This window comes from Eumetopias jubatus, unplaced genomic scaffold, assembly GCF_037043125.1.
Source record: "Eumetopias jubatus isolate StellerSeaLion01/CBP00866 unplaced genomic scaffold, mEumJub1_p1.0 scaffold_5, whole genome shotgun sequence".
Classification (NCBI taxonomy): Eukaryota; Metazoa; Chordata; class Mammalia; order Carnivora; family Otariidae; genus Eumetopias; species Eumetopias jubatus.
Window position 1 is genome coordinate 131,444,654 of NW_028274811.1, and position 24,686 is coordinate 131,469,339.

Sequence of the window (24,686 nt, forward strand, 5' to 3'; positions counted from 1 at the left end):
AACACAAGCAGGGGGAGTATGAGAGGGAGAAGCAGACTCCCTGCTGAGCAAGGAGCCTGATGTGGGGCTCAATCCCAGGACCCTGGGATCATGACCTGAGCTGAAGGCAGATGCTTAACTGACTGAGCCACCCAGGCACCCCATGGACAGACATTTCTCTGAAGAAGACATACAAATGGCTAACAGACACATGAAAAAATGTTCATCATTAGTCATCAGGGAAATTCAAATTAAAACCACATTGAGATACCACCTTACACCAGTTAGAATGGCAGAAATTGACAGGGCAAGAAACAACAAAGGTTGGAGAGGTTGTGAAACCCTCTTACACTGTTGGTGGGAATGCAAGTTGGTACAGCCACTTAGTAAAACAGTGTGGGGGTTCCTCAAAAAATTAAAAATAAAGCTACCCTATGACCCAGCAATTGCACTCCTGGGTATTTACCCCAAAGACACAGATGTAGTGAAAAGAAGGGCCATATGCACCCCAATGTTCATAGCAGCAATGTCCACAATAGCCAAACTGTGGAAAGAGCTGAGATGCCCTTCAACAGATGAATGGATAAAGAAGATGTGGTCCATATATACAATGGAATATTACTCAGCCATCAGGAAGGATGAATACCCAACTTTTACATCAACATGGATGAGACTGGAGGAGATTATGCGAAGTGAAATAAGTCAAGCAGAGAAAGTCAATTATCATATGGTTTCACTTATTTGTGGAACATGAGGAATACCATGGAGGACATTAGGAGAAGGAAGGGAAACATGAAGGGGTGGGGGAATCGGAGGGAGAGATGAACCATGAGAGACTATGGACTCTGGGAAACAAACTGAGGGTTTTAGAGGGAAGGGCGATGGGTTATCCCAGCGATGGGTATTAAGGAGGGCACGTACTGCATGGAGCACTGGGTGTTATACGAAAACAATGGATCGTGGATCACTACATCAAAAACTAATGATGTATTGTATGGTGACTAACATAACACTAAAAAAAAAAAAAAAAAAACAGCCAGAGGAGAAAAGTACTGATTTAAAAGTGAACTATTAAGATCAGGTGCTGACTTTTCAATAGAAACGACAGGAAGTAGGTATGCCTGGGTGGCTAAGTCAGTTAGGTGACTGCCTTCGGCTCAGGTTGTGATCCCGGGGTCCTGGGATTGAGCCCCACATTGGGATCCCTGCTCTGAGGGGAGACTGCTTTTCCTTCTCCCTCTGCCTCTCCTCCTTGCTTATGTTCTATCTCTCAAATAAATGAATAAAATCTTAAAAAAGAAGAAAAAAGAAAAGAAACAACTGGAAGTAAAAGAGCAAATTTGTGAAGAACAAAATTAATTTATATTTCTACAGCTAGAAAAAAAAATATCAGATGGAAGAATAAATACCTTTTGGGCAAATATAAACTGAGAAAAATCATCAGCACTAAAAAATAATAATAAATGAAGTTCTTTAGAATTAGTTGAATTATTAAAGAGAGAAACATAGAAAGAACAAGTTCTTCCTTAAACTCCGAGGGTTCTAAGCCTCTTTGAGAATGAATCTTATCTTATAAAAATAAAACTAGGGATGTTTGTTTTCAGTCCAGTTCAATTAAATTCACTTTACCTTTGCAAAATACTTAAGTCTGAGAGTAACGGAATATGCCATGAAATTTCTTAAGCTACAACAGTCTTCGAACTCTTTATTTCAAGACATCGGTCATGTACATCTATATATGTATGTTGATACCAAATCAATGTATTTACAAACATACACATAAACGCATGCACACATATGCCACTCTGCACAGTCAGTCACATAACATGTTGTTAGCAATGTTGGTGTTACCTCTGGGAGTAGAATTAAGAAGATAGAACTTCAAATTTTCTTTCAATATGTCTGTTTTCTGTATTTTAAAGCAATTAAGACAGGATATTTTATATGTAAAATAAGTGTTGGAAATAAGTAGATGATCAAATAAAATTGCAATACAATTCATGTTTTCTATGAAGAGACAAACACAGATCTAAAACACCAGCAACTGTGAAACCATTGCTAGACTATTCCATGGGGACATAGGAATGTGGAACATGTAATGGCAGGAAAGACTGAGAAAGCAGAAGTGTTAACTGACTTAGCACTGGAAAAGTGAGATGTAAACACATCAGAGGACTCCCAAGAGGCTCAAAAATTGTTTCACCAGTGCCAGAGTCCAGCTCCAGCAGGGGAAGGGTCCTTGAAGGAAAGGACGGCGTCAGCGAGTGAGGAGACAGACACAGGATCAGGTTGTAAGCATCTCCTTCTGATAGCCTCGGAGCGACTTTATGTATAGTTTACAATGTGTGCACCCTATCTTATCAAAGTACTTATTCCATTTCTATATGTTTTCGTCTCTTGTCCTTGCTCCATAGACACAACGGAGGATCACTCCTCTTAATCCTTTCCCAGAGGCTGTCAGATGATGCCCGCACCCTTTTTCCCTTAATCTTATACCATTTGTTCATGTCCTCATTATCGACTCCAGTATAAGGAATGGGAGGAGTAGGGGTAAGGGAGTTAATCCTATTCCTAGGGCTTGCCTCGAGGGGCATACCAGAGGTGGCCTCCTATCTGTATGCAACCTAGGGAGGTCCCTGTACTGTGGGAACGACAATGAGATTTTCCTTTCCTAGAATCCTGATGTTTCAGAGGTGCCTGAGGAATCTCATCAATAGGAATTTTTACTGGGCCTGGATCCAACAGCTCCCTTACAGATTGGAGGACCTTGGGTATTTTTACTTCTTGGCCCATCGTCGGCCTTTTTGGAATCAGTTTCATTATGATTGCTTGCATAAGCATAACTAAATTTATAAATCATTTTATCATGAAACCCCAGAAAAAATCCCATGATTATAAAGATTGCCGCAAATAAAATGAGAGGAAGGAGCAGGAGCCAGCTGCGGAGTCTCCTGATTTTCAGGATTGTCCCTCATACTTGGACTTTGTCAAACAGCATTAGTAGCTTGGCTTGCGCCACACCAGTTTCCCTGGGAAATAAAAAATAAACTGGGGGAAAGAAAACAAAATAATTGCTTGAAATATTTCCAAGAAAAAAAAAATGTCCTTCAGCTTTCTAGTAGCCATGGGATTGTCCCTGCCCCATCTCAATAGCAGTATGAAAATTTATTTCCTAGAGAATATAAAATTATAGTCTCCAAATGAAAGTTATCAGGCACAATTGAAAGGAGGGAGATAAAACTGAAAACACTATAATGTAAGAATTCCTGTATTAAAGGATTAGGCACCTGGCCTTATTCTGACCTTGTTTCCCAAATACTGGCAGCCATGCCTATACACCCAAGTCAATAGACGTCAATAATTTTCCTTTCGGAACATGACTATCGACAATCTTGAATTTCCCACTGAAAGAGAAACGTGTACACTCTGCAGTAAAGACTAATTGGTTACCCCTGCCCACATACACAGAGCTTTTACTAATGGTTTCAACATTTACCTCATAAATATCAGCAGAAGGCCATGTTCGTAGATCTTTATGAATGATCCAAACAGACAAAAGCGTAACCTGTAAGAACACTGACTTTTTAGGTAGAATGAAATTTGAAAACATATACTTCAAATTGTCAGGAGCCAAGCTGAGCTTGCACTAAGCTGTCAGATGCCTGCATATCCAATTAAAGCACTAAGTCAAAAATGAGTGTTAAGCCTCTAATCATTTACTGTGTTGGTATAAGCAAGAAGTTAAAACTGGAGAAAGCTATCTTCCCATGTTCCTTTTCTTACAGGGAATGGTGTACTGGCAGAGGGTCAAGTGGATCAGTACAGATGTAGGGCTCCTCTTACTATTGAGGAAGACTGAACAAAAAGTTTCAGAGGTTTTATGGACCCAGAGGCTTTATGGGTTGGGTGAGGAGAGGGCTAGGGGCGGAAAAGCACTGAATACTGAATCAGAATGGGGAAAAGTGGTTCTCTCGACCTCCCCCCATTAGGATGTCTCAGCAGAGGTGCTGGAAGATGACCCCTAGCAAGGTCTCAGATAAAGAAACCAAGGAATGAAGGCACGTGTGATAGCTTGAACTAGTCTGGACTAGCAAAGAGCATGACCAGCCAGAGGGGCCTGGCCAGTGACTGCAAATCCCTTCAGAGACTGTGGTGCACTATGTACCAAGCCTGGTTGGTTGAGGGCAGTTTGAGGCCTGCCAGACAAAGCCTTAGTAATTGTGTATTGTCAAGCTTGAAAAATCACACATAGATTTTTAACCAGGAGCCAGACTTCTCACAAATACTCTCGTAAAGAGGTATTAAAAAGCTATTTAAATTTGGATGCCATATAAAAGAATAATTTTTGTAAAATAATTATTTGATAACCAAAACAACATACAGCCCATGTTGAAGAAGTTTTGTATACAAATATAAAAGAGATAGAAAATGAAAAAGAAAGATAAGAAATATATAGAATAAGCCTAAGTGTCCCAAAAACCTAACAAATAGAAATTTCAGAAACTAATAAAACCAAAATTAGATCAGAGGACATCACCAAAAATATAATTGAAGGACATATTAGCAATGCCAAGGACAGCATCATCTATAGATTAAAAAGATACACCAAGTGTCTAGCTGGATGTATAAAAATAATTCTACAACAAGACATATCATCCTGACATTTCAGATAGGCTGATATCAAAATTGGATCCCACAAGCTGCAAGGGAAAACAAAAAGGCCTTAGTCAGAGATAAAGAATCAGAATATCTAAAATGTTTTCTCAAAACAACAATGGAACTTAGAATATGGGGATATGTTTTCGAATCTTAACAGAAAGCAGAATCTCTGGCAATTGGGATAATCAACAGGATCCCCCAGATTCTAACAAGGTTTGCTCACAGCGGTCGGGTTACAGGCACAGGATATATGACATCAGGGCCAAGGAAACATGAGTGGACAGTAGAGACGACTGGACCACCCAGGCAGAGCTTCTTGTGTTCTTCTCAGAGTTGCAAAGGATTCACTAAAATATGTGTGAGATATCTCAGTTTTGGGGAAGTTCAGGCTGCATGATCTCATAATAACCAAACCCAGTTGAAGAACATCAAACACTGTATTTTCAATCAATAATGTAAATAAGCTGGTACTGAGTGCCTGCAAAGGTGTTTTGTAATGTAACAATCACCAGTATATCCTATCCCTATCTCGAGCAAACTGCAGTACCACAACTCAGGTGATAAACAGGTTATCACAAACCATTTGAAATTTAACCCATTGCTTACACATTATCTAACCTATGGATTCATGCTCTGCTCCACTTTGCTACACTTACATCTAACGGCAAGGCAAAGGAATTAAGCTGTTTTTAGACATGCAAAATATCATAATTTTATCTTTCCATGGAGCCATTGCAGGACAGCTCTTCAAAGACTAAAGAATATAAAGCAACAAGTTAGACATTGAATTCAAAAAACAGGAAACTCAACACAAGACAGAGATGAAGGCAAGTCCCTGAATGACCAAATTGAATTTCCAAAATGAGAGCAAGAATCTGCTCTAGAGAACCAACCATCCAGATAAGAGGAGGTTTGGAGTCTCTGAAAGAGATTTGCTTAAAATGATGAACTTGTTAAACTATCTAATGTGCTTATACACAGTTGATGTTGAAATAGTTTCACCTGTGTCCCTCAAAGATGTGTCCAAGTCCTTACCCCTCATACCTGTGTATGTGACCCTATTTGGAAATAAGGTTTTTGCAGATGTAATCATGTCAGGTTCTTGAGATAAGATTATCTTGGATTTGGAGTGGACCCTAAATCCAACGCCTGGTGTTGGAAGAAAAGAAGAGAAAGATTTGAGATATAGAGGCAGATGGAAGAAGATCATGTGAAGATGGAGACAGAAACTACAGTCATGCTCTCATGAATTAAGGAATACCAAGAGTCACCAGCAGCTGGAAGAAGTAAAAATGATTCTTTCTCCCCCAGAGCCTTCAGAGGGAGAGTGGCACAGCCAACATCTTGATTTCAGACTTCTGGCCTCAAGAAATCTGAAATAATAAATTTCTGATCTTTTTAAGACAAGTTTGTGGCAGTTATAGCAACTTCAGAAAACTGATACAGATATATACAGAAACTAAGCAGACAAAATCATGAAGATTGTTAAGTCTGGGGATATCATGAATTTCTACCAAAAAAGAAAATGATATTATCAAGTACTCTATGACCCAGATGAAGGTAAAATTTGGATTGTTATAATAACATAAATACTGAATACTAGTCTATAGTCTCACCAATATTTCAATCAAGCTATACTTGGGATGTGGGAAAAAGGGAACTGTATTTGAGTAAAATGAGATGCATTAAAGGAAAACAAAATGCCAAAGTCCAGACTTTCGATACTTGGATTTGGGCAGTAATATTTGCAATGTCTAGAAGTAATTACTGAAGTATGAGATGGCTAAGATAGACAAAAATCCCTCATCATTTCTTTATGGAACTTAGAATGAAACCAAATTATCAAAGATGGCTCTTATATTTCTGGTTGATTGGCCAGATGATGGCAGTACTATATACTCAGAAAATCTTTAATGCTAGATTGGAGGCCTTTATTGGAGTGTGAATCTACTAACAGGAGTTTTGATTGATACTCTTGTATAAATATTAACCATATTTCATTATCTAAGATTTTGTATTGTTCACTACAGTATAACAAATGAACCACTTAACAAATAATTTAACTTCAAAATCTTTTAAAGATAAAAAAAGACCATTTTTAGAGTAGTGTTTTTCAAAATTAAAAAAATATATTGTCCCCTTAAGGATCTTCTGTAGACATTTTTCCCTAATTTGCCATGAAATTTTATATATTTGCTTGTGTACTGTATGCTTACTTGTGCTTTATATGTAAAAATCATAACTTTTCACATACCACAAGGACCAATACTGGTCTCTTTAGGAGTGATATTGCCTTCATTAAAAATGCAGTCTTATAGTAGATTTCCCTATAATTATCTAAAATTTCTGAGTTATTCATTTTTATGGAGTGCTATCAATGTGACTATTTACATAAAAAACTGAACTCTACCTTGGACCTTTATTTATGTATAATGTTCATTCATTATTTAAGAAATATATGTAAATTAATTTCATATTGATATTATCAAACACAACTGGCAGAAATTGTTATAGAAGAAAAGCAAATGATTTGGTAGGAAAATGAAAACTAAATGAATGTTTAGTATGCTGTGATAATCTATTATCAATTTCCCCACTGATTGGAGAATTCTGGTTAATTGACTAATCTATTAATTAGATAGCAGTAATGGAAACTTCCATTGTATACTTATTTATTCACTTTGGATTCATTCTGTGTGTGTGTGTGTGTGTGTGTGTGTGTGTGTGTGTTCATTTATTTGTGTATATAGACATATGAGACAGATGCTGATTTATTATGTAAATATAAATTATTTGACTGCCCCAAAATCAAAAGCATAGATTGAAAAATGGTATTTATTATTTTCATTGATGATATTTTCAATTAGGAAATTAACAAAAATAATCATATCAAAGAAATATTTGTATGCTGACTCACTTACTGGAGGCATGAATTATAAGTAAAATTCTAGACAAATTCTTGATTCAATTTGTCATAGACATCCCTTTTTTAATTTTATTTTTTAATTTAAATTCAATTAATCAACATACAAAGTACCATCAGTTTCAGAGGTAGAGGTAGGTGATTTGTCAGTCTAATATAAAACCCAGTGCTCATTACATCACATAGACATCCCTTTTTAATATAAATTTGTTTTTCTAAAATAATTGAAAATAAATGTGATTTTTTATTCTTTTTATTTCAAAAATACAGCTAAAATTATTCTGTAATAAAGAAATAAAAATATTACCAATTTCACTTGAATTATGTCACAAAAGTTGCTAAACTCATGGCTTATTACACTCCTGACATACCATCCTCTTTTATGTTAATGAGCTACAAAGTAACAGACATTTCACATATCATATTTGAGGACTTTTTCCAATACTAAACTTTTATCCTATCTTTATTAGTTGTTGAATTTAAATTGGATTTTTATCAACTTATTTTTCATTCTTCATATTAGTGCAGCAGAATCTAGACAGCTAAATATATCACAGCATCAGTGAAGACCTATATAGTTCTGTCATAAATGAATTGTGGCTGTCACAATGGAGCTGTAAATTCAATAGACCTCATACTAGGGCTCTATGCTGTTAGATATTTGGGGTTCATACCTTGCAATTTATAGATCATTATTATATAACTTTCTTTTTTCATATAACATTATCTTTGAAATATTTTTATAATATATGTAAATTCACATTATATGAACAAAAATAGTCACTATTCAATAAAGAAAGAGTTATCATACAGATGTTAAAAAAGGAAAAAGTGTATGAGAAAAGCTTCTTTATTAATAGAAAATTGAGGAAGGGAACTTTGTAGCTTTACACATAAGATTTGGAAAACATCCCAGATTCAATTCAAAGAACACTGAACCCTGTCAAAGGAGGATGGTTTGTCTTCTCTAAGTGGTCTTCATTAACTATAGGTTTTATTCCTTGTCCTTCTAATGACTCATTGGAAAAGGTTACAGAAAGTTATTAGAGAGGTTATGTAAGAAGCTTTCTAGATTATCCATTTTAAACAGGAAAAAGAAGTAATAAAAGCAGAATACAGTCATGCCATTAGCTAAAAAGTCCAACAAAATGTAAAATGAGATTCCATAACATCTTTCTAATAATAAGTTTGCATGTAAGGTGTATAGTCACCTTTTTAATAATTGGGGTTCTATGCCTCCCTTTGTTGTATCTGTGATAAGAATAGCCAATAATTCCCACCAAACTGGAAAAAAAGAATATGTTTTTTACTAACTTCTTTGCCAAGTCTTAGGTGTGTGTGTGTGTGTGTGTGTGTGTGTGTGTGTGTAGATTGTCTGCATGAAAATAAATAATTTAATTTTCGAAATAGAGTGCCACTGATTTTCTTCTACTTTTTTTGTTTAGAAACTCAAATCCACATGGTAACTGGCGCTATGTGAATTTCCTGTTATTTTCCAAAGTAAGCAAGGAATGTATATATGTCCTAGCTGCTTTTCACTTGTTTGAAAATGAGAAAAAGAAAAAGGTTCTGATGGCCTCAGTTTCTTCCTCTATCAGACAGTAGGATATATAAGTGAGGCTCTCTGCTCAGTGGCAAGTTGTACAAGCAACACTGTTTGGTTCAGTAAAATATTTAGGCCACGAAAAATGGACAAGATATCTATACTTGTATCTGTATGACTATATGCTAACCACCTTATGCTACTATATATATTTATAGGGACTGCAATAAGTTTGTTTGGTCACACACATAAAAGTGAGTGTAAATGGTGAGAAAAGAAAAGAGGAAGAATAAGGGCGTTGACCAGTGTAACGTGGAGGAACATACGCTAAGAAAAATATAGCCTGAAGGAAATTGTTTGTGTCTGTCTTATAATCAACCAACTATGAGTAGAAACCATTATCACTGACCAATAAAAGTGATTTAAATTATTTTTAAAAAGTAAGAACCAATAGTATGCAACATCGAAAGAAGGGAAGGAATAATGTATCTCCTCTACTAGACCTTCTAATTTTTGCTTCTAGTATTTGCTTTTATTTACCCAGTGAAGATCAACTGCAAAGGTATTTAGTCCATCTGAACTCTTGTCACTATTTTGTAGGTAGGCATGTAATATTATTATGGTTATAATATTCCTAAACAAGTCTCAATAATTATTTAGCCTTTCCATTCATTGTATTGGTGTCTGAGTGTGTGTGTTAGAGAGAGAGAGAAGGAGAGAAGTGGGTGCATTAAGGGAAAGAGGGAGAAGAAGTGGGGTTTGTTGACTGCTATGTTCTAGAAACAGCATTTCACAAACATTATTTCATTTATTCTCATGGAATCTCCAAATCCTGTTTCAGTTGAACAAATGAGCTTCAAATGTGTTAAGCAAGTTGTTCAAAGATACTTGGCTTATACTTGTCAAGCCAAGTCAAGTATATTCTGCCCTTTCTGCTGCATATATTACATTTCATTGAAGCTGAGTTTGTTAAACTATGTAAAGTAACAATAAACTCTTTCTGTGGAACACAGGATTTAAAATTCAAGTAGTTTAAAAATAGATTTATTTCTATAAATATATGTTTTCTGCTAAAATATATGCTTTCTACTAAAATAAACAGTTTTATGAAAAATATCATAATGAGAATTTTATTAGTTAGGAATAGGATTTTAAAATCTCAAAAATACTAATTACTAAAGTTATTATGATGTGGTGAGAGAATCTTCTAATTGTAGCTGCTAGAGATCCTCTCATTCTCAGAGCTGATCACAACTACCATCATTTTGCTGTTCACAAATAATTCTCCCCACATCATTGTCTGACCAGGGACCCCAGATTTCTTTGTCTTGTCTTGCTCTTGATTTGTATCTGAATTAATTTTCCCCCAATTCTATAAATTCTGGAAGCTGAATTTCATTCTCATATGCACAAAGGTAAATTGCAGTAATATGCTACATGTCAGTTTCTTCAAATGAATTGTAATAGGTTCCTGATGAAAGTTCATAAAAATCTCTTTTGATATTACACTGATATTCTTTTCATTATGCATTGTCACTAAATGATGATAAGATAATTCTTGGTCTCAACTAAAGACCTGACTTTTCCTAAAAAAGAACCCATGAAACTAATTGCCAATCAAAAATTCTGTTATTAAGACTATACTCAGAAATAAAGGATTGTATAAAGAATAGGAGTCATAACTTTTTTATGTCTGCTTAATATTATTCCTTGAAACAGACAAAGACAGTTAACATATTAAAGATGATTACTAGAATTATATATAAAATATAGCTAATTTAAAATATAATTTAAAATCATATATATTTTTACATAATTTGGTGAGAATATATTTCTAAGAAATGTAAAACATACACACAATTTATACTACTTATATCTCTTCCTGTATTTATTATTTAAATTTGTTAAAGCATATGTGTGTGTATATATATATATATATTAAATAGATATATTTAGATACATATATATAAATTTTATTACCCTAAAGATATTATAATATGATTTTCATTCTTTTCTGTATTTCTAAGAATGTCATTTATCATTTAAAAATATGCCATTTAAGAAGTCATTAAAACATATATTTTTGACTCAGGACTAATATATGTACATAGAAAATCACGTGTGAGATATCCAAAGCAGACTGTATTTGGGAAGGACTGCCTTTCCTCTTTTTTATTTAATGCCTAGAAAATAGATAACTGTTATTTAATTATTCAATCGTTTGTTTAATCGAAGTGTTTTGACATACAATATTATATTAATTTCAAGTGAACCACATAGCGATTCAACATTTACATACAGTGTGCAGTGATCACTAGGATAAATCTAGATTTAAATAGCCTCTCATAACTGCAACCTATAACTATATATATGAAAGTATTTGTGAGAAGTCTTGAAGATGGCAAGTTCTCTGGAAGAGAAGAGAGAAAAAAAAATCACCAATCTGAACGTTGTATGAATATGTCCAGCTGGCCCAATTTCTAGCACCTGGAGAAAAATTGTCCCTTTTGCCCACATTGCACTGGCTGATGAAAGTACAAGATATGCTAATTTCATTATTGCTCTTAAACTTTGTCCAACCATGCTTTGTAGAGTGATGGCTGTCTCTATTCAAGCAATCCGATGGAGATTCCGAAATAAGAGGCTCTTCACCAGCCTCAGCAGAGTTCTCTGACTGACAGACCATGATTAGCACTGAGTTCTCTAGAAATGAAAATCACACTAAGGATCATAGCTGGCCAAGTCTCCAATAGAGATGTGTAAGAAGTCCTAACCGTATGGCTCCAGAGGCATTCTATGCTTTCTGATCTGGGGGAGTCAAGAAAGATGAGAACTACTTTAAGCAAATTCTGAAGAAGAGAAACCTGTGGAGGGAAGTCCTTGAGCTTGTAAACAATCAAATAATAAGAGCTCTTGGGCAGATATAAAAAGAAAGTGTTTGGAATTAACAGATAAAAATATAAAGCAATTATAAAAAATCATTTTTACATTAAAATTCAAAGAAAGGAAAATGAGAATGGGCACCTTGAAAATACAATTAAAGATGTTAAAATTTTGTTGCAGGAATTCTATGAAAGCAGAGAACAATACACATTGAAATCATGATGGAAAAGAAAGGGGTATATAATACAATGCACTCTGGATAGATACAGGCAAATCTTGTACAGCAGATCTCTGGAACTCATACATCTTGAATAGTTGACACTCTATACCTGTTGAACAAGGACTCCTGTTTCCTCTGCCCCCAACACCTGGCAGAAGCCACTCCACTGTCTGTTTTTATGAGTTTGACAATATTAGATTCCTCAGAGAAGTGGAATCATGCAGTATTTGTCTTTCTGCAACTGGCTTATTTCACTTAGCATGATATCCTCCAGGTTCAACCATGCTATTGTCTGAAAATACTGGATAATTTGCTAGAATAAATCACTGTATTGTAACCCGAAACTAATATAACACTGTATGTTAACTACACTGGAATTAAAACAAAACAAAAAAAATTGCTAGAATAATTTGCAGAAATCCAAATCTACTAAAACTAAAATGAAGAACAAAATAAAAATTTTCCAAAAACTGGTGTTAGTTTTATTGGTCTGGATCAGAAAACAACAGCAACAATAACAACAATGAATAAGGGGGCATATCAATGAAAAGGGACTGAATAACTACAGCTTGGTGTCAATACAATAGATCTTCGAAGGGGGTAAAGAACGTGCAATTCTATATCAATAATTTTATTTTACATTGAAATGAAATGACGTGAAACATTGTTTCAGGCATTCTGTTGGGGGCACAATGTATTCATTCTACATATACATGTACATCTGTTCAGAGGCACAGAGAGAGGGAAAGAGATAAGATAGGCAAGGAGCTGCACATAATGGAATCATTACGGTACCACTTAGTGTGTGTATTTTCTCAGGTTTAGCCTCATTGGTCTGGTGTTTGGCCAGAAGACCAATGTTTTTCAGATTTCCAAACAGGTTACAAGCTTTACTCCTGCTGAATTCAGATAAACTGCTTAAATCATTTAGAAAATACCTTGAACTTAAATTGTGGTGGGGGTAACTGAATAATAGCTTTTAAATATGTTTAACTCTATGTTGTATTTAAAATTAGGAATATTTTTTCTGACTCAAAATAAGAAATAGATAGTGATGATTAGGAAATATATGACATTTCATTGTTTCAAAACAAAAATATAAATTATTTATAATATTTTATTTAGTTTAAACACAACTGTATTTTTTAAAAGATTTTATTTACTTCTCTAAGAAAGATAGAGAGTGAGGGAGGAGAGAGGAACAGAAGGAGGGGAACAAGCAGAGTCCCCGCTGAGCCCATCTAGGGGCTCAATCCCAGGACCCCGAGATCATGACCTGAGCAGAAACCAAAAGTCAGATGCTTTAACCAACTGTGCCACCCAGGCATCACAAAACCATTTAAATTTTTGATTAATCTAATACGCTTTCCTCCTACTTGAATGTCAGCTGCATGAGGGCAAGGGCTTTCAGGCATAGTCCACAGCACACAGGTACACATTAGGCCCTCAGTGCATACATACAGTTAATGAATATGTAAAGAGTGAATGATAGAATCAAATACTTATAACCCATGGAAATGACTGGATAGTTTTGGAAAGAAAGGGGGTGATAGAGGGGAGCAAAAGAGAAGAGGATCAAGGGAGAGAGAGAAAGAGGGAGGAAGGGAAGGAAGGAAGGATGAAAGGAGGGAAAGAAAGAAGGAAGAATGCAAAGAGCATTATGGAATGCATTTTGTCTTATTTGGCAAGGTGCTATATTACACAGAATTCATAAGTACGAAGCTGAATTTCTTTTCCCAGTTGGAACAAAAAGGATTCTTATGTCTATTTCAAATTGAAAATCTCTTTCAATTCTTCAAACAGTTGGTAACCTGAATGCTTGTAATTTGAATAAAAAGTAGGATGATTTCCAAGGAGGAACTGAGATTTTAAAATTCAGGTCTCTCAAATGGGAATAGGAGAGCAGTTCTCTGTTTGTGAAAAGCATTGCCTGCTGTTTTCATTAAACAGTAACTGTGCTGTTTTTGAACCTTTGCCCCATAAAAATAGAAAGAAAAAAAAGAAGATCAGAGGAATTCAAGTCAAACAGTTGGAGTTTTTGGTAGAGCTGTCATATTTTACCAAAATGTCAAGTACTTAAATGCAGATGGTTTATGTTCACTGCTATTTTAAGAGCGACATTCCTTGGATTGAAGCTGGTATTGATGAAAGTGATGCGCGTTACCACCTCCTTAGGAGCTGGAAGAACTCACCCGTAGGAGAAGTATAAAAGCAATGAAAACACCTGTTCTGAGCCGAAGAGGATGCTGTCTGGCAATCTATGATCTGTTTGCTTCCTTAGCTCTGCATCCGAACTACTTACTAAAGAGCATATAAGAAAACAGATCATGTTGGATCTCAGTGAACAGCAAAAACAAGCAATTCGACAAGCATTTGCATATACGGTGTGTTTATTAATATATTTGCAATGGAATTTGTAAACATTCTACCTAATCACAAATGTACTATTTTTTTTCACTGAGTTTAAATGTTCCATTTAACTTCTATAAATTATGAAATGATAATAAGGTAGTTAGCAAGAGCTGATCACAAAATATTCAATGAGATCCTAACTTGCAAACACAGTTTTGTATTTATTAACAAATTACTAACAAAATCCAATGTTGCATTTTATGATACTTAAATCATGACAACAAATTCTAATTTAGAGATCTGAGTAAAATATGTGAAATCAAACACTTTCTTTTTTTGTGTGTTTTTTTTTAAGACCTCTAAACGTCCTCATCTTTATGCCAAGTAGCTATAAAAAAAAGTTTAAAAAGTGTTTTTTACCTAAATAAGGGGGGTGGTTGATGGACTGAGGGGGCTCTCAGACCCCACTTCTGAAAAGCAATAGTCTAGGGAGGCAGGGCACACCTCAGTGCTCTTAATCAAAAGGGAGAACAACAGAAAAGCAGAGAGAATATATACCAGTATCCTCAGTGAATCAACTTAACAGTTAATTTCATACATATGAGTGGACTGCAAGGAGTGCCAAACATATAATGAAAACAAACAACACCAAAGAGAAAGATCATGATGGAAAAACTGATCAATGACTCTAGATGAAACAGCAAAAAATCAGGAAACAGCAAAAATGTTTAAAATGTGATTTGAGACAATAGTGATGATGTTGATGATAAAGATAATGATGATGACAGTAAGCCAGCTAATAAGAGAAATCTGAAAAGATATGGTATCATTTAAAAAGAAAAAAATAATGCTAGGCAATAGGAACCATCCGAGAGCAAGAATGGGTTCCTAAAAATGAAAACTGAAAATGGTTGCCAAAATTTTTAAAAAATGTGTGGAGGGGCTGGAGAGCAAAGTCCATGAAAACATCCCCTTGCCAAATGTAGAAATAAATGAGAAGATATGGAATGTAAGGAAGAAAAGTTAACATACATGAAGGCACAGACCATTATATATAACATTCCTATAATGCGTATTCCAGGAAGAGAAAACAGGGAAATAATAATCAAACAGATAACACAAACTCCAGGATTGTTAATGTCAGAAAACTACCATGAACAGATATTTACAAATAAGTGAGATTCATATTGGTGTTATATTTCTTGTTTTGTTTTATTTTGTTTTGGCAGCACTAGATTTTATATTGCATTCTTAGTGCGTAATTATTTTAAAACTGGGATTCTGTACCCAGCGAAAAAAATAATCACATATAAGTCTAACTAAGTAAGTTTGTAAAATGCACAATAGTAAAAATTTACTTAAGTATGGTGCCTAGCTTATTTATCTTATAACTGAAAGTTTGTACATTTTCACCCCCTTCACCCAACACCTCTCTTGTTTTGCTCATTTATCTCTTTGTTTCCTTTTATTTCTATCCCTTTCTTCCTTTCTTTTTTCCCAGAAAAACTTAACAAGTTTATTTATAATCGTTATAAGGTTGAACTGCTGAAACATGTTCACTGAAACATTTTTACTTGCATTAATACTTTATGTCCCCACATTTATATTAAAAATTCACATACAAATGAAAATGGAAAAACTGCCAATACTTGATTTCTGTCCCCTATTTTTTCACTTGCAATCATATACTTAGGTACCTTTTGATCCCCATGGAAAAAAAATATCTAACGTTCAGAACTACCACTAAAAAGAAGAGAAAACTTTTTACAGAATAAAATGTTTTTAAAGAATAAAATGTTTTCCATCAGAGTGGATTCTTAAACGCTTCTGTACACGTCCTCTGTGCTAGCGTAATTGTTACAGGTTTGGCATGGAGAGCACACAGGTTGGCGTCTTCCAAAAGGCCCACCGGATAGGCCTCACTTGCCTTCTGGAAAGCACCAATAACTGTATTCTGGAAGTACAGATCTGTTTTGAACTCCTGGGCAACTTCTTGCACCAGACACTGGAAAGGAGGTTTGCGAAGCAGAAGTTCAGTGGACTTCTGATAAAGTCTAATTTCACAGAGTGCCACAATACCAGCCTGTCAGGATGAGGTTTCTTCACCCCTCCCATAGAGGGCGCACTCTCGCAAGTGGATTTTTGGCCAGTTGTTTCCTCAGTACTTTACCCCCCGTGGATTTGTGGGCAGGCAGCTTTGTAGGAGCCATGGTGTAGAGACCTCCTTACTTATTCCCCTTCTCCTTCAGCTGGAGCTCAGGGAGCGAGAGGTGGCCCTGGCACTAGCGAGCTACCCCCCAAGAGTGGGGATGGCAAACCTTCTATTCCTCTCTTCTAATTATTTACCATACCATGACCACCATGCTAAGGTGTTTGATGTGAATCTATTTGTTTTATGTGTTTTTTTAAATAAACATGAGTATTGACATGTATATATTTATATATCTATTATATATTTATATATATAAATTTATATATTATATATATATAAAATATATAAGTATTTTAAATTTAAACATTTCAAATTTTCATATGTACTGTGTTATATATTTTACCTTCTCCCCCTCCCCAGAGGGGGCTGACTTTAATTTAGAAACAGCTTTTGGTTATAAACATTCATGTTTAAGGATCACTCCAAATTATACAAATTACTGTCTCCTGGTTTTTCATGGAAGAAGGAATAGATGACTTTCTGACCTCTTTATTTTTCTTTTCTTTTCTAAAAAAAGGAGTGACTATGGCAATAACAAAGCTTGTGATGTATTCTCACTAGATGCAAAGATTACCCTTAAAGGTCTTCCCTTTTCTTACTCCTTGAGGAAACGATTCTCCCACACCCAAATTCTCTCACCCAAAATGCGTATGCAGCAAAGAGACTTGTATACATCTGTCTAGGAATGACATATATACAAATACATGTCTCCAAACAAAATATAAAATTACCTGACTAAAATAAAGCCAAATATTTCAGCCACAAGCAAAGGGGATTGATTGCCTCCACATTAAATATAGAATTACATGATTAAAATAAAGCCAAGTGTCTCAGCCACAAGCAAAGGGGAATGATTGCATGAGTCAGTAAACACAACATCTACTTTAGCATCAAGAAGCTGTGAGGTGTGGGGAGGAAAAGGCATCCGGAGAGAGCTCATCCTTCAGGACCAGTACCACAGAGGATCAGGAAGGGCAACAGGAGGAGAGAGCCATGGCTCCATGGATGGTCAGCACGGGGACACCTCAGGGGCTATTTTGTGGATTTGTTAGAATCAAATGACATTCTTTTGGCCTTTTCCTGGTCTGGTTATTGCCAGCAGGTGAGCAGAAGTGAGTCACTAGTCATTGCTTAGTCATTGACACCACAGATCTTCAGAAGAATCTTCCAGTAATACCCTGGTCAATCCTTTGTTCCTGCTCCCCTCATGGCCTTGTTGAATCTTTTGGCACAAAAGGCTGGGGTATTCTTGAAACATTTCACTACTACCAGCATTGCCTGCCCTGGGTCCCTAGACATTTCCCGGCAGATGTTCTTCTCAGTGTTTCCCCCTATCTTCTCTAATACTCACTGAAAACTGCCACCTGCTGGGCCTGGCTCTGCAAGTACAGAACGGCCTTGAACTTGGACTCCCATATTCCTGGGCAGTCTTCCCCAGCCACAGTTAGCTCCTCCACATGTCTCTGGATGAGTGGCAAGTCCACTCTTGTGCTTTCACTTGGTTTTCCTGAGAGAGAGTGATGAGAAGTTTCTGGAGGTGTTCTGACTTGTCGTCTTGAATAGCCTCCTCCAGGGTCTTTTAGAATTCTGCTTTAGTGGGCTCTGCTTGATTCCTGGATGTGCTCATTGCTGTGGGAGGTGAGTGTTTCAATCAGGCAGGCTTCATCGGTGCAGGCCTTCTTGATGGCATCCCTCATCTCCCAAGCAGCAGAGAGGATGAGGTCTTCATCAGAGCCAAGACATCTTCTCGAAGTTTCTTGACAGTTCAGATTTCAGATCTTTGATCAAATCCTGGAACCATCTTGAAGGACTTGGAGGATATGCTGATACCCCTTATTGGAGCAACTCTCCAGGCAGCTGATGAAGGCCTGCTCCTCAGTCCTAAAGACTTTCTGAGCCTTCCACAGGACCTTGCCTTCCCTCAGGGGGTCAAAAGCAGGAACATATGTTATGGTGCCTTGTTTTCAGACTGTGCTGGAGGCACAGCTGGGGTGATAGTCTCGGATCCCAGGTATTCTATGAAGTTTGGTACCAGCTGTTGCTGCTGCCGAGGAGGTGGCATTGACTGCTACCCAGGGTAGGACCCCGGGGCCTGCTGCCCAAGTGATAACATAGGCTGCCCTGACACTGGAAACCCTGGGTATGGGTTGCCTCCAAGGTGCAGGTACATTCCATATAGAGGAATGGGCTGCTGGATAGAAGGAGGCTGCCCAAAATCCCCAGGGTGGACCGGAGGATCTCAGGGTACAGGTTTGGCACGTTGGCTCCTCTGAATGTTCCAGACACATTGGTGGTCAAGCCCGTGACTGTTTTGGAGGACCACTGAGGCCAGTGAATCGAGTTGGCACTGCAGGGCCAGGGCCAACTGAGTGAGGGGGAAAAATCTGCCGTGAGTTGTTGATTTAACCCCTGGTACTGAACCTGAGACATCCCGACTCCAGTGGCACCGAGGGCAACACCAGATGCACCCAGCAGGCTCACAATAAGAGGGATGGCCATGGGGAAGCATTGGGGGTGGCTAGGAGGTCTCCATATGTGTGGGGCATCGCTCCCGGGGAGGACTGAAAGATCGGGTAAGAGACTGACAAGTGTGCATGATTGATCGCGTGGGGTGATGCTGATCACAAGCCAGAAAAGTGTTGTTAGGCACACAGACCCAACTATGGCCTGTGATGGGAGAGGAAGAGTTGCCATACAGCGGTACCAGAGCCGGAAAGGGATAATCTGAGGTCCCCGGTGCTGAGGTGGGAGGTGACACGGTGGACTGGTTGAGGATGACACCTAGGTATTGGATGGGACCGGCCTTCATACAGATCCAGCACTAGGGGTAGAGTTGAGTGGTTAAGCGCTTGGTGGGAGGCATTAATCATACCTAACAGTTGCGCTATAGATGCTTGCTGCATGTGGATGGAGGACCCAGGGATGTGCCAGGGTGAGTTATTTTCTGTCTGACACCAGGCGTTGACTGTAAGGCTTGGAGTGAACAAGGACTTAATCATAATTTGGCCATGGGGTCGGTCCCATAGTGAAGGAAAGGCAAGTCTGAACTCTGGCAGGCTGCTCAGTTGGGCCTGGGCACAGAATAGCCTCCATTCTTCTGGAGTGTATATCCTATAGGCTTCACATAGTCTTTCGTAGTAGTCCCCAGGGGATTCCCCTGGTTGTTGAGTGACCGAGGATACCTTAGTCATGTTCATGGGTTTCTTAGCTCCTGCCCGGATTCCCCAGAGGAGGCCCTCCTGGTACCAATGGATGTGGACCTGTCCTCAGCTGTTGTGAAATCCCATGCTGGGTACTCTTTGGGTGCTCCTGTATTAGCCCAGGGCAGCAGGGTCAATGACTCCTGCTGATGGGTGCTCTTCCAGGTACTGCCATGCACCTTTTATTATTCTCCTCCTTTTCTCTGTGTTAAATAGGGTGCTGAGTAATTGTTGACAGTCTTCCCAGGTTGGCCGATGAGTCTGGAAGAGGGATTCTATGAAGTCTACCATAGCCTGTGGTTTCACAGAGTAGGATGGGGTGTTATGTTTCCAGTTGAGGAGGTCGGTGGTGGAGAAGGGCTGATGATACATCATGGAATGGCCGGGTTGGACCGTCCCATCTTCATCGTGCCTCTCAGGTTCCCGCATCTCTCACACCTGCATTTGGAGGGCGCTTGTGCCTGGCCTGGTGTGCAGCCTGGCTGCTGCTCCTGGAGAAAGTGGATCTTTTGGTCCTAGGGGCGCTGGTGCATCCTCTGGGCCTGGGGGCACTGGTGAAACCGATGGCGGCAGAATGTCTGGACCTGAAGGGCCAGGTGTAGATGGCCTTGGGGGTACGTACGGTGGGGGCAGGATCGGTTCATCCTCGGGATGTCCGCCTAGGATTTGTGGAGACTGGAGCTTTTGCTGATTTTCTTTCTTTCTTTTTTTTTTTTTTTAATAGTTGTTGTTTTTTTTTTTTTTTAAGATTTTATTTATTTGACAGACAGAGACACAGCGAGAGAGAGAACACAAGCTTGGAGAGTGAGAGAGGGAGAAGCAGGCTTCCCGCTGAGTGGGGAGCCCGATATGGGGCTCGAACCCAGGACCCTGGGATCATGACCTGAGCTGAAAGCAGACGCTTAACGACTGAGCCACCCAGGCTCCCCTTTTGCTGATTTTCTTTAGGTCGCTTGGATGAGGCGATTAAGACCGTGGCTTGTTCCTGCATATTGCAAGCGAATTGCAGGTAAAGGGGAAGGGTCTGAGCAATTCCTAGCCAGGAGTCAATGTACGGAAACTTGTTGGGGTGTCCTGGTTTTCCTGTTATGACTTGCCATACTTGACGAATCGTTGGGACATCCAATGTCCCTTCTGAAGGCCACCTGACACCAAAGGTAGGCCATTCCAATTCACATAGGGTTCTCAAGTTGCTGGGGTTCATCCTGACTCCATAGTCTCCCAAAAACCTCTTCTTGAAATTTTTGATCATGGTCTCTGTAGGTTTAAACCTACAGTAAACTGTAAGTTTACTCTGCCCTGACCCCATGGTGATGTCCTCGTGTGGGGTGGCACAGAGACAGACAAAGGGGGGGTGCCTCCTGAGCTGAGGAGACCAATCAGACTCCCTTCCGGCCATGTCCCGAAGGAGCTGAGGTGAGGCTTAGCTGTAGCGGTCTCAGCCTTATGACTTATAATCGGAAACTATTCCCGTGCTGCCATAGACTGTATTCCACTCAACACGGAATCGCAGACAGGCCCACTCAGACTCTCTAGGCTTCTGGGGACCTTAAGGGTGCCTGCCCATGGAGTCATAGAATCAGTCTGCTTGAGCAAGCCAAGTCAGACTGCACATTCACTCACATATTCACTCCAGAAGTTATCACATTCCCTCCCTGGGAATCCCTACCTGTGAGACCTCTAAGAGGTCTCTGGGTGGTGATCAGGCTCCCCTTCCACCCCAATAGGGGTGGGCCTGTCTGGGTCTTTGGGCCCCAGGCCTTACTATAATCTGATGTTTGGGACCAGGTCATCACCTGTCAAGTCTCGTGGAGTCTGGCAGGAACAGCGGAGCAGGGCCAGGCCGAGGTGACAGGGAAAGGAGACTGTCAAGAATTAGGCTGGGTGCACCTTCTCGGTTATGATCTTTTGTTCTATCACTGCCCTGCCATTGCCCCCAAACCGGTGGCAACAATGGGCCAGCACAGTTGGGTTTCCCGGTCAGAGAACCAAATGTTACGGAACCTGGACTGGATTGTCCGATGGAAGAACCAAATGGCACTTGGAAATCTTAGAGGATAGGAGGTTTATTTAATGCTGGCGGCCTCAGAGGAGAGTGATCTCCAAAGATCTGAGCCCTGAGCACAAACAAAGGGGGTAATTTATACACTTCTACTTCTGCATTCTTGGCACTTTTGGTGTGTGCACGAAGTGGGGCAGGGAGAAGAATCCGGAAGAGCCCCAGGGCAAGGACTGGGACTCTCTCCCTGCCTCAGTCGGCCCTCTTAGGACACAGATTTCCCTTATCAGATCCTATTGGTAGTGTATTTTATATTTAATGTAGTGTATGTGCTAGGATTGCCATATATATGTCCTGGGGAAAAGGTATAATGACGGCAATGGGCTTATGGGCTATGAAAAATGTCACATGTGTTACACACGTTAATAAACAATTGGCCCAAGTAGGGTAGACTTAAGGGTCTCAGTGCTAAATAAAGAACAGCTATGAATTATGAATAATATGAAACTATTCATTAGTTGAAATGTTTCACTGTATTATTATATATTACTCTTGCTGCACATATGTGAAGTTGGTGTTCAAAAAAAAAAAAAAAACCTGTATTTATAAAGTGCACAAACTTGTTTTCTTCTGGAGCTTCAGATGTTACCTGATGTAAAACATGGTTTAGAGTTGAGAAAAATAAGAAAGAAAAAGCTTTTATTTTCTTCCCCCTAGAGGAATAAACCCTTAGTCTGCACAATTCATGTTTCAGCATGATTTTTATTAACTCACCACAGACAGTTTGGCTCAGTTTTGTCTTAGATTGTTGGGGTTAATGCAGAGCATGAAATCAGCCATAATACCTGGCTTGCTAACACGGAGGCTGCTGGGGGCGATGGAAGGTTTCAGGGAAGGGCGCAGGTCTTTGGAATGCCAGGGCGCAAGACCACTCTGCCATTGGAATGCTGGGGGGAGTTGCCTTCCCCGAAGCTCTCTTAGCCCAAACAGCTGCCCTGTGATCTAAGAGATGTATGCATTGTACCCTAGGCTATGTTTAGCAGAACACACAGATCAGCATATCTTTTCTTTCCTATAAATCCTCTCAGTTTCAGTAACACCCCTTGTCACACATCAGGTGCTTGAGAAACAGTGATAAGGATTTGTGATTATCCTGAAGGACCAATAAAAGCAGAAGCAAAGAAGAGCAAAGGGTCTTCCTCTCTGAGCCTTGACCTCCTCACCTTCTCACCTTCTCCTCTTTCATGGCAAAGTTTGGAGTAATCTTTCATCAGCTGGTACAGGGATTGCTGGACATTCCCAGGATCAGATTAATCAGATGTTAGTATTGATGACTCTTAATGTGACAAAACTAAAGAGACAAAAACTTAAAAATCCAATAGTATTTTATAATCAGGTGATAGGGAGCATACAATGATTTGACAGAGACTTATTAAAATTTTCTTTTCTAAATGCCTTAAAGAATTTATATGAAGGAAAAATTATCATAAGTTATAAAAATTTCTTTTTAACCTCAGAAGTTATTGATCACATAATCTTATTTTCTATAATCAATATAGGGATAGTGAAGGTAAATTTAAAGCACGCATTCCTAAGAGTTATTGTTAAAAGATAATATCATTTTTTGAGAACACTGCAATTAAGCAACATATTTTATTTTTTCCTGTTATGGGATTTTTTTAAATGGAATTAAGGGACTGTGTTAGAATTTATATTCAATATTATTGTTCCTATCTTTAAACTGTGCTTTTAAATTTGTATAACACGGGTTGCCTGGGTGGCTCAGATGGTGAAGCGTCTGCCTTTGGCTCAGGTCATGATCCCAGAGTCCTGGAATCGAGCCCCACATCAGGCTCCTGGCTCAACGAGGAGTCTGCTTCTCCCTCTCCCTCTGCCTCTCTCCCTGCTCATGCTCTCTCTCTCTCTCTCTGTATCTCTGTGTCTCAGATGAATAAATAAAATCTTTAAAAAAATAAATAAAATAAATAAATTTGTATAACACATCATTTTTATTTTTAATATTAATATATTTAAAATTGGCATTTTCTCTGTGGATCTAATGCACAACATAGTGACTATAGTTAATAGCACTGTATTATATACTTGGTTGCTAAGAAAGTAGATCTTAAATGTTCTCACCATAAAAAAGAAATGGTAATTATGCCATGTGATGCAGGTGTTAGCTAAAGTTATGGTGGTAATATTTTGCAAAATATAAGTATATCAAATCAGCATATTGTATACAAAAAACTTGAATAATGTTATATCAATTACATCTCAATAAACTGGAAAAAAGTTTGAAATTAACATTTCCATAAAAATAACCAGAAAAATCTAATGCAAAGGCAAGTGATCGACTTTACCATTTAAAAAAAAAAATACCCATATAGGACTTCCAATTTCTGCACATATGTAAAAAATGGCATAGCACAAAGGTACTAGAAGTATCTAAATAACATAAATAGAACATATTTCGATGTTTAGGACCATCTGTGTCACAGCCTATTCATCTAAAGATCCAATCCTATCATGTGGTATTTTTAGTAAGTAGAATATTACTCCCCAACACCTCCACCAAATGCCCACACCCTAATCTTTGAAACCTGTGAATATATTCCTTTACATGGATAAAGGGACATTGCTGATCTGATTAAACCAAGGCTTTGCAATGAGGAGATTGTTCTGAATTATTGGCGTAGGCCCGGTATAATCCTGA

General features: G+C 38.3%; 2 pseudogenes; both read right to left on the reverse strand.

The window, feature by feature from the left end:
• LOC114204744 (phosphatidylethanolamine-binding protein 1-like) overlaps positions 1-16,769 on the reverse strand; it is a 56,496-nt pseudogene extending 39,727 nt beyond the window's left edge.
• A 1,342-nt stretch (positions 16,770-18,111) lies between these two features.
• LOC114204743 (annexin A11 pseudogene) lies at positions 18,112-19,270 on the reverse strand (annotated as a pseudogene).
• Positions 19,271-24,686: the final 5,416 nt, after the last annotated feature.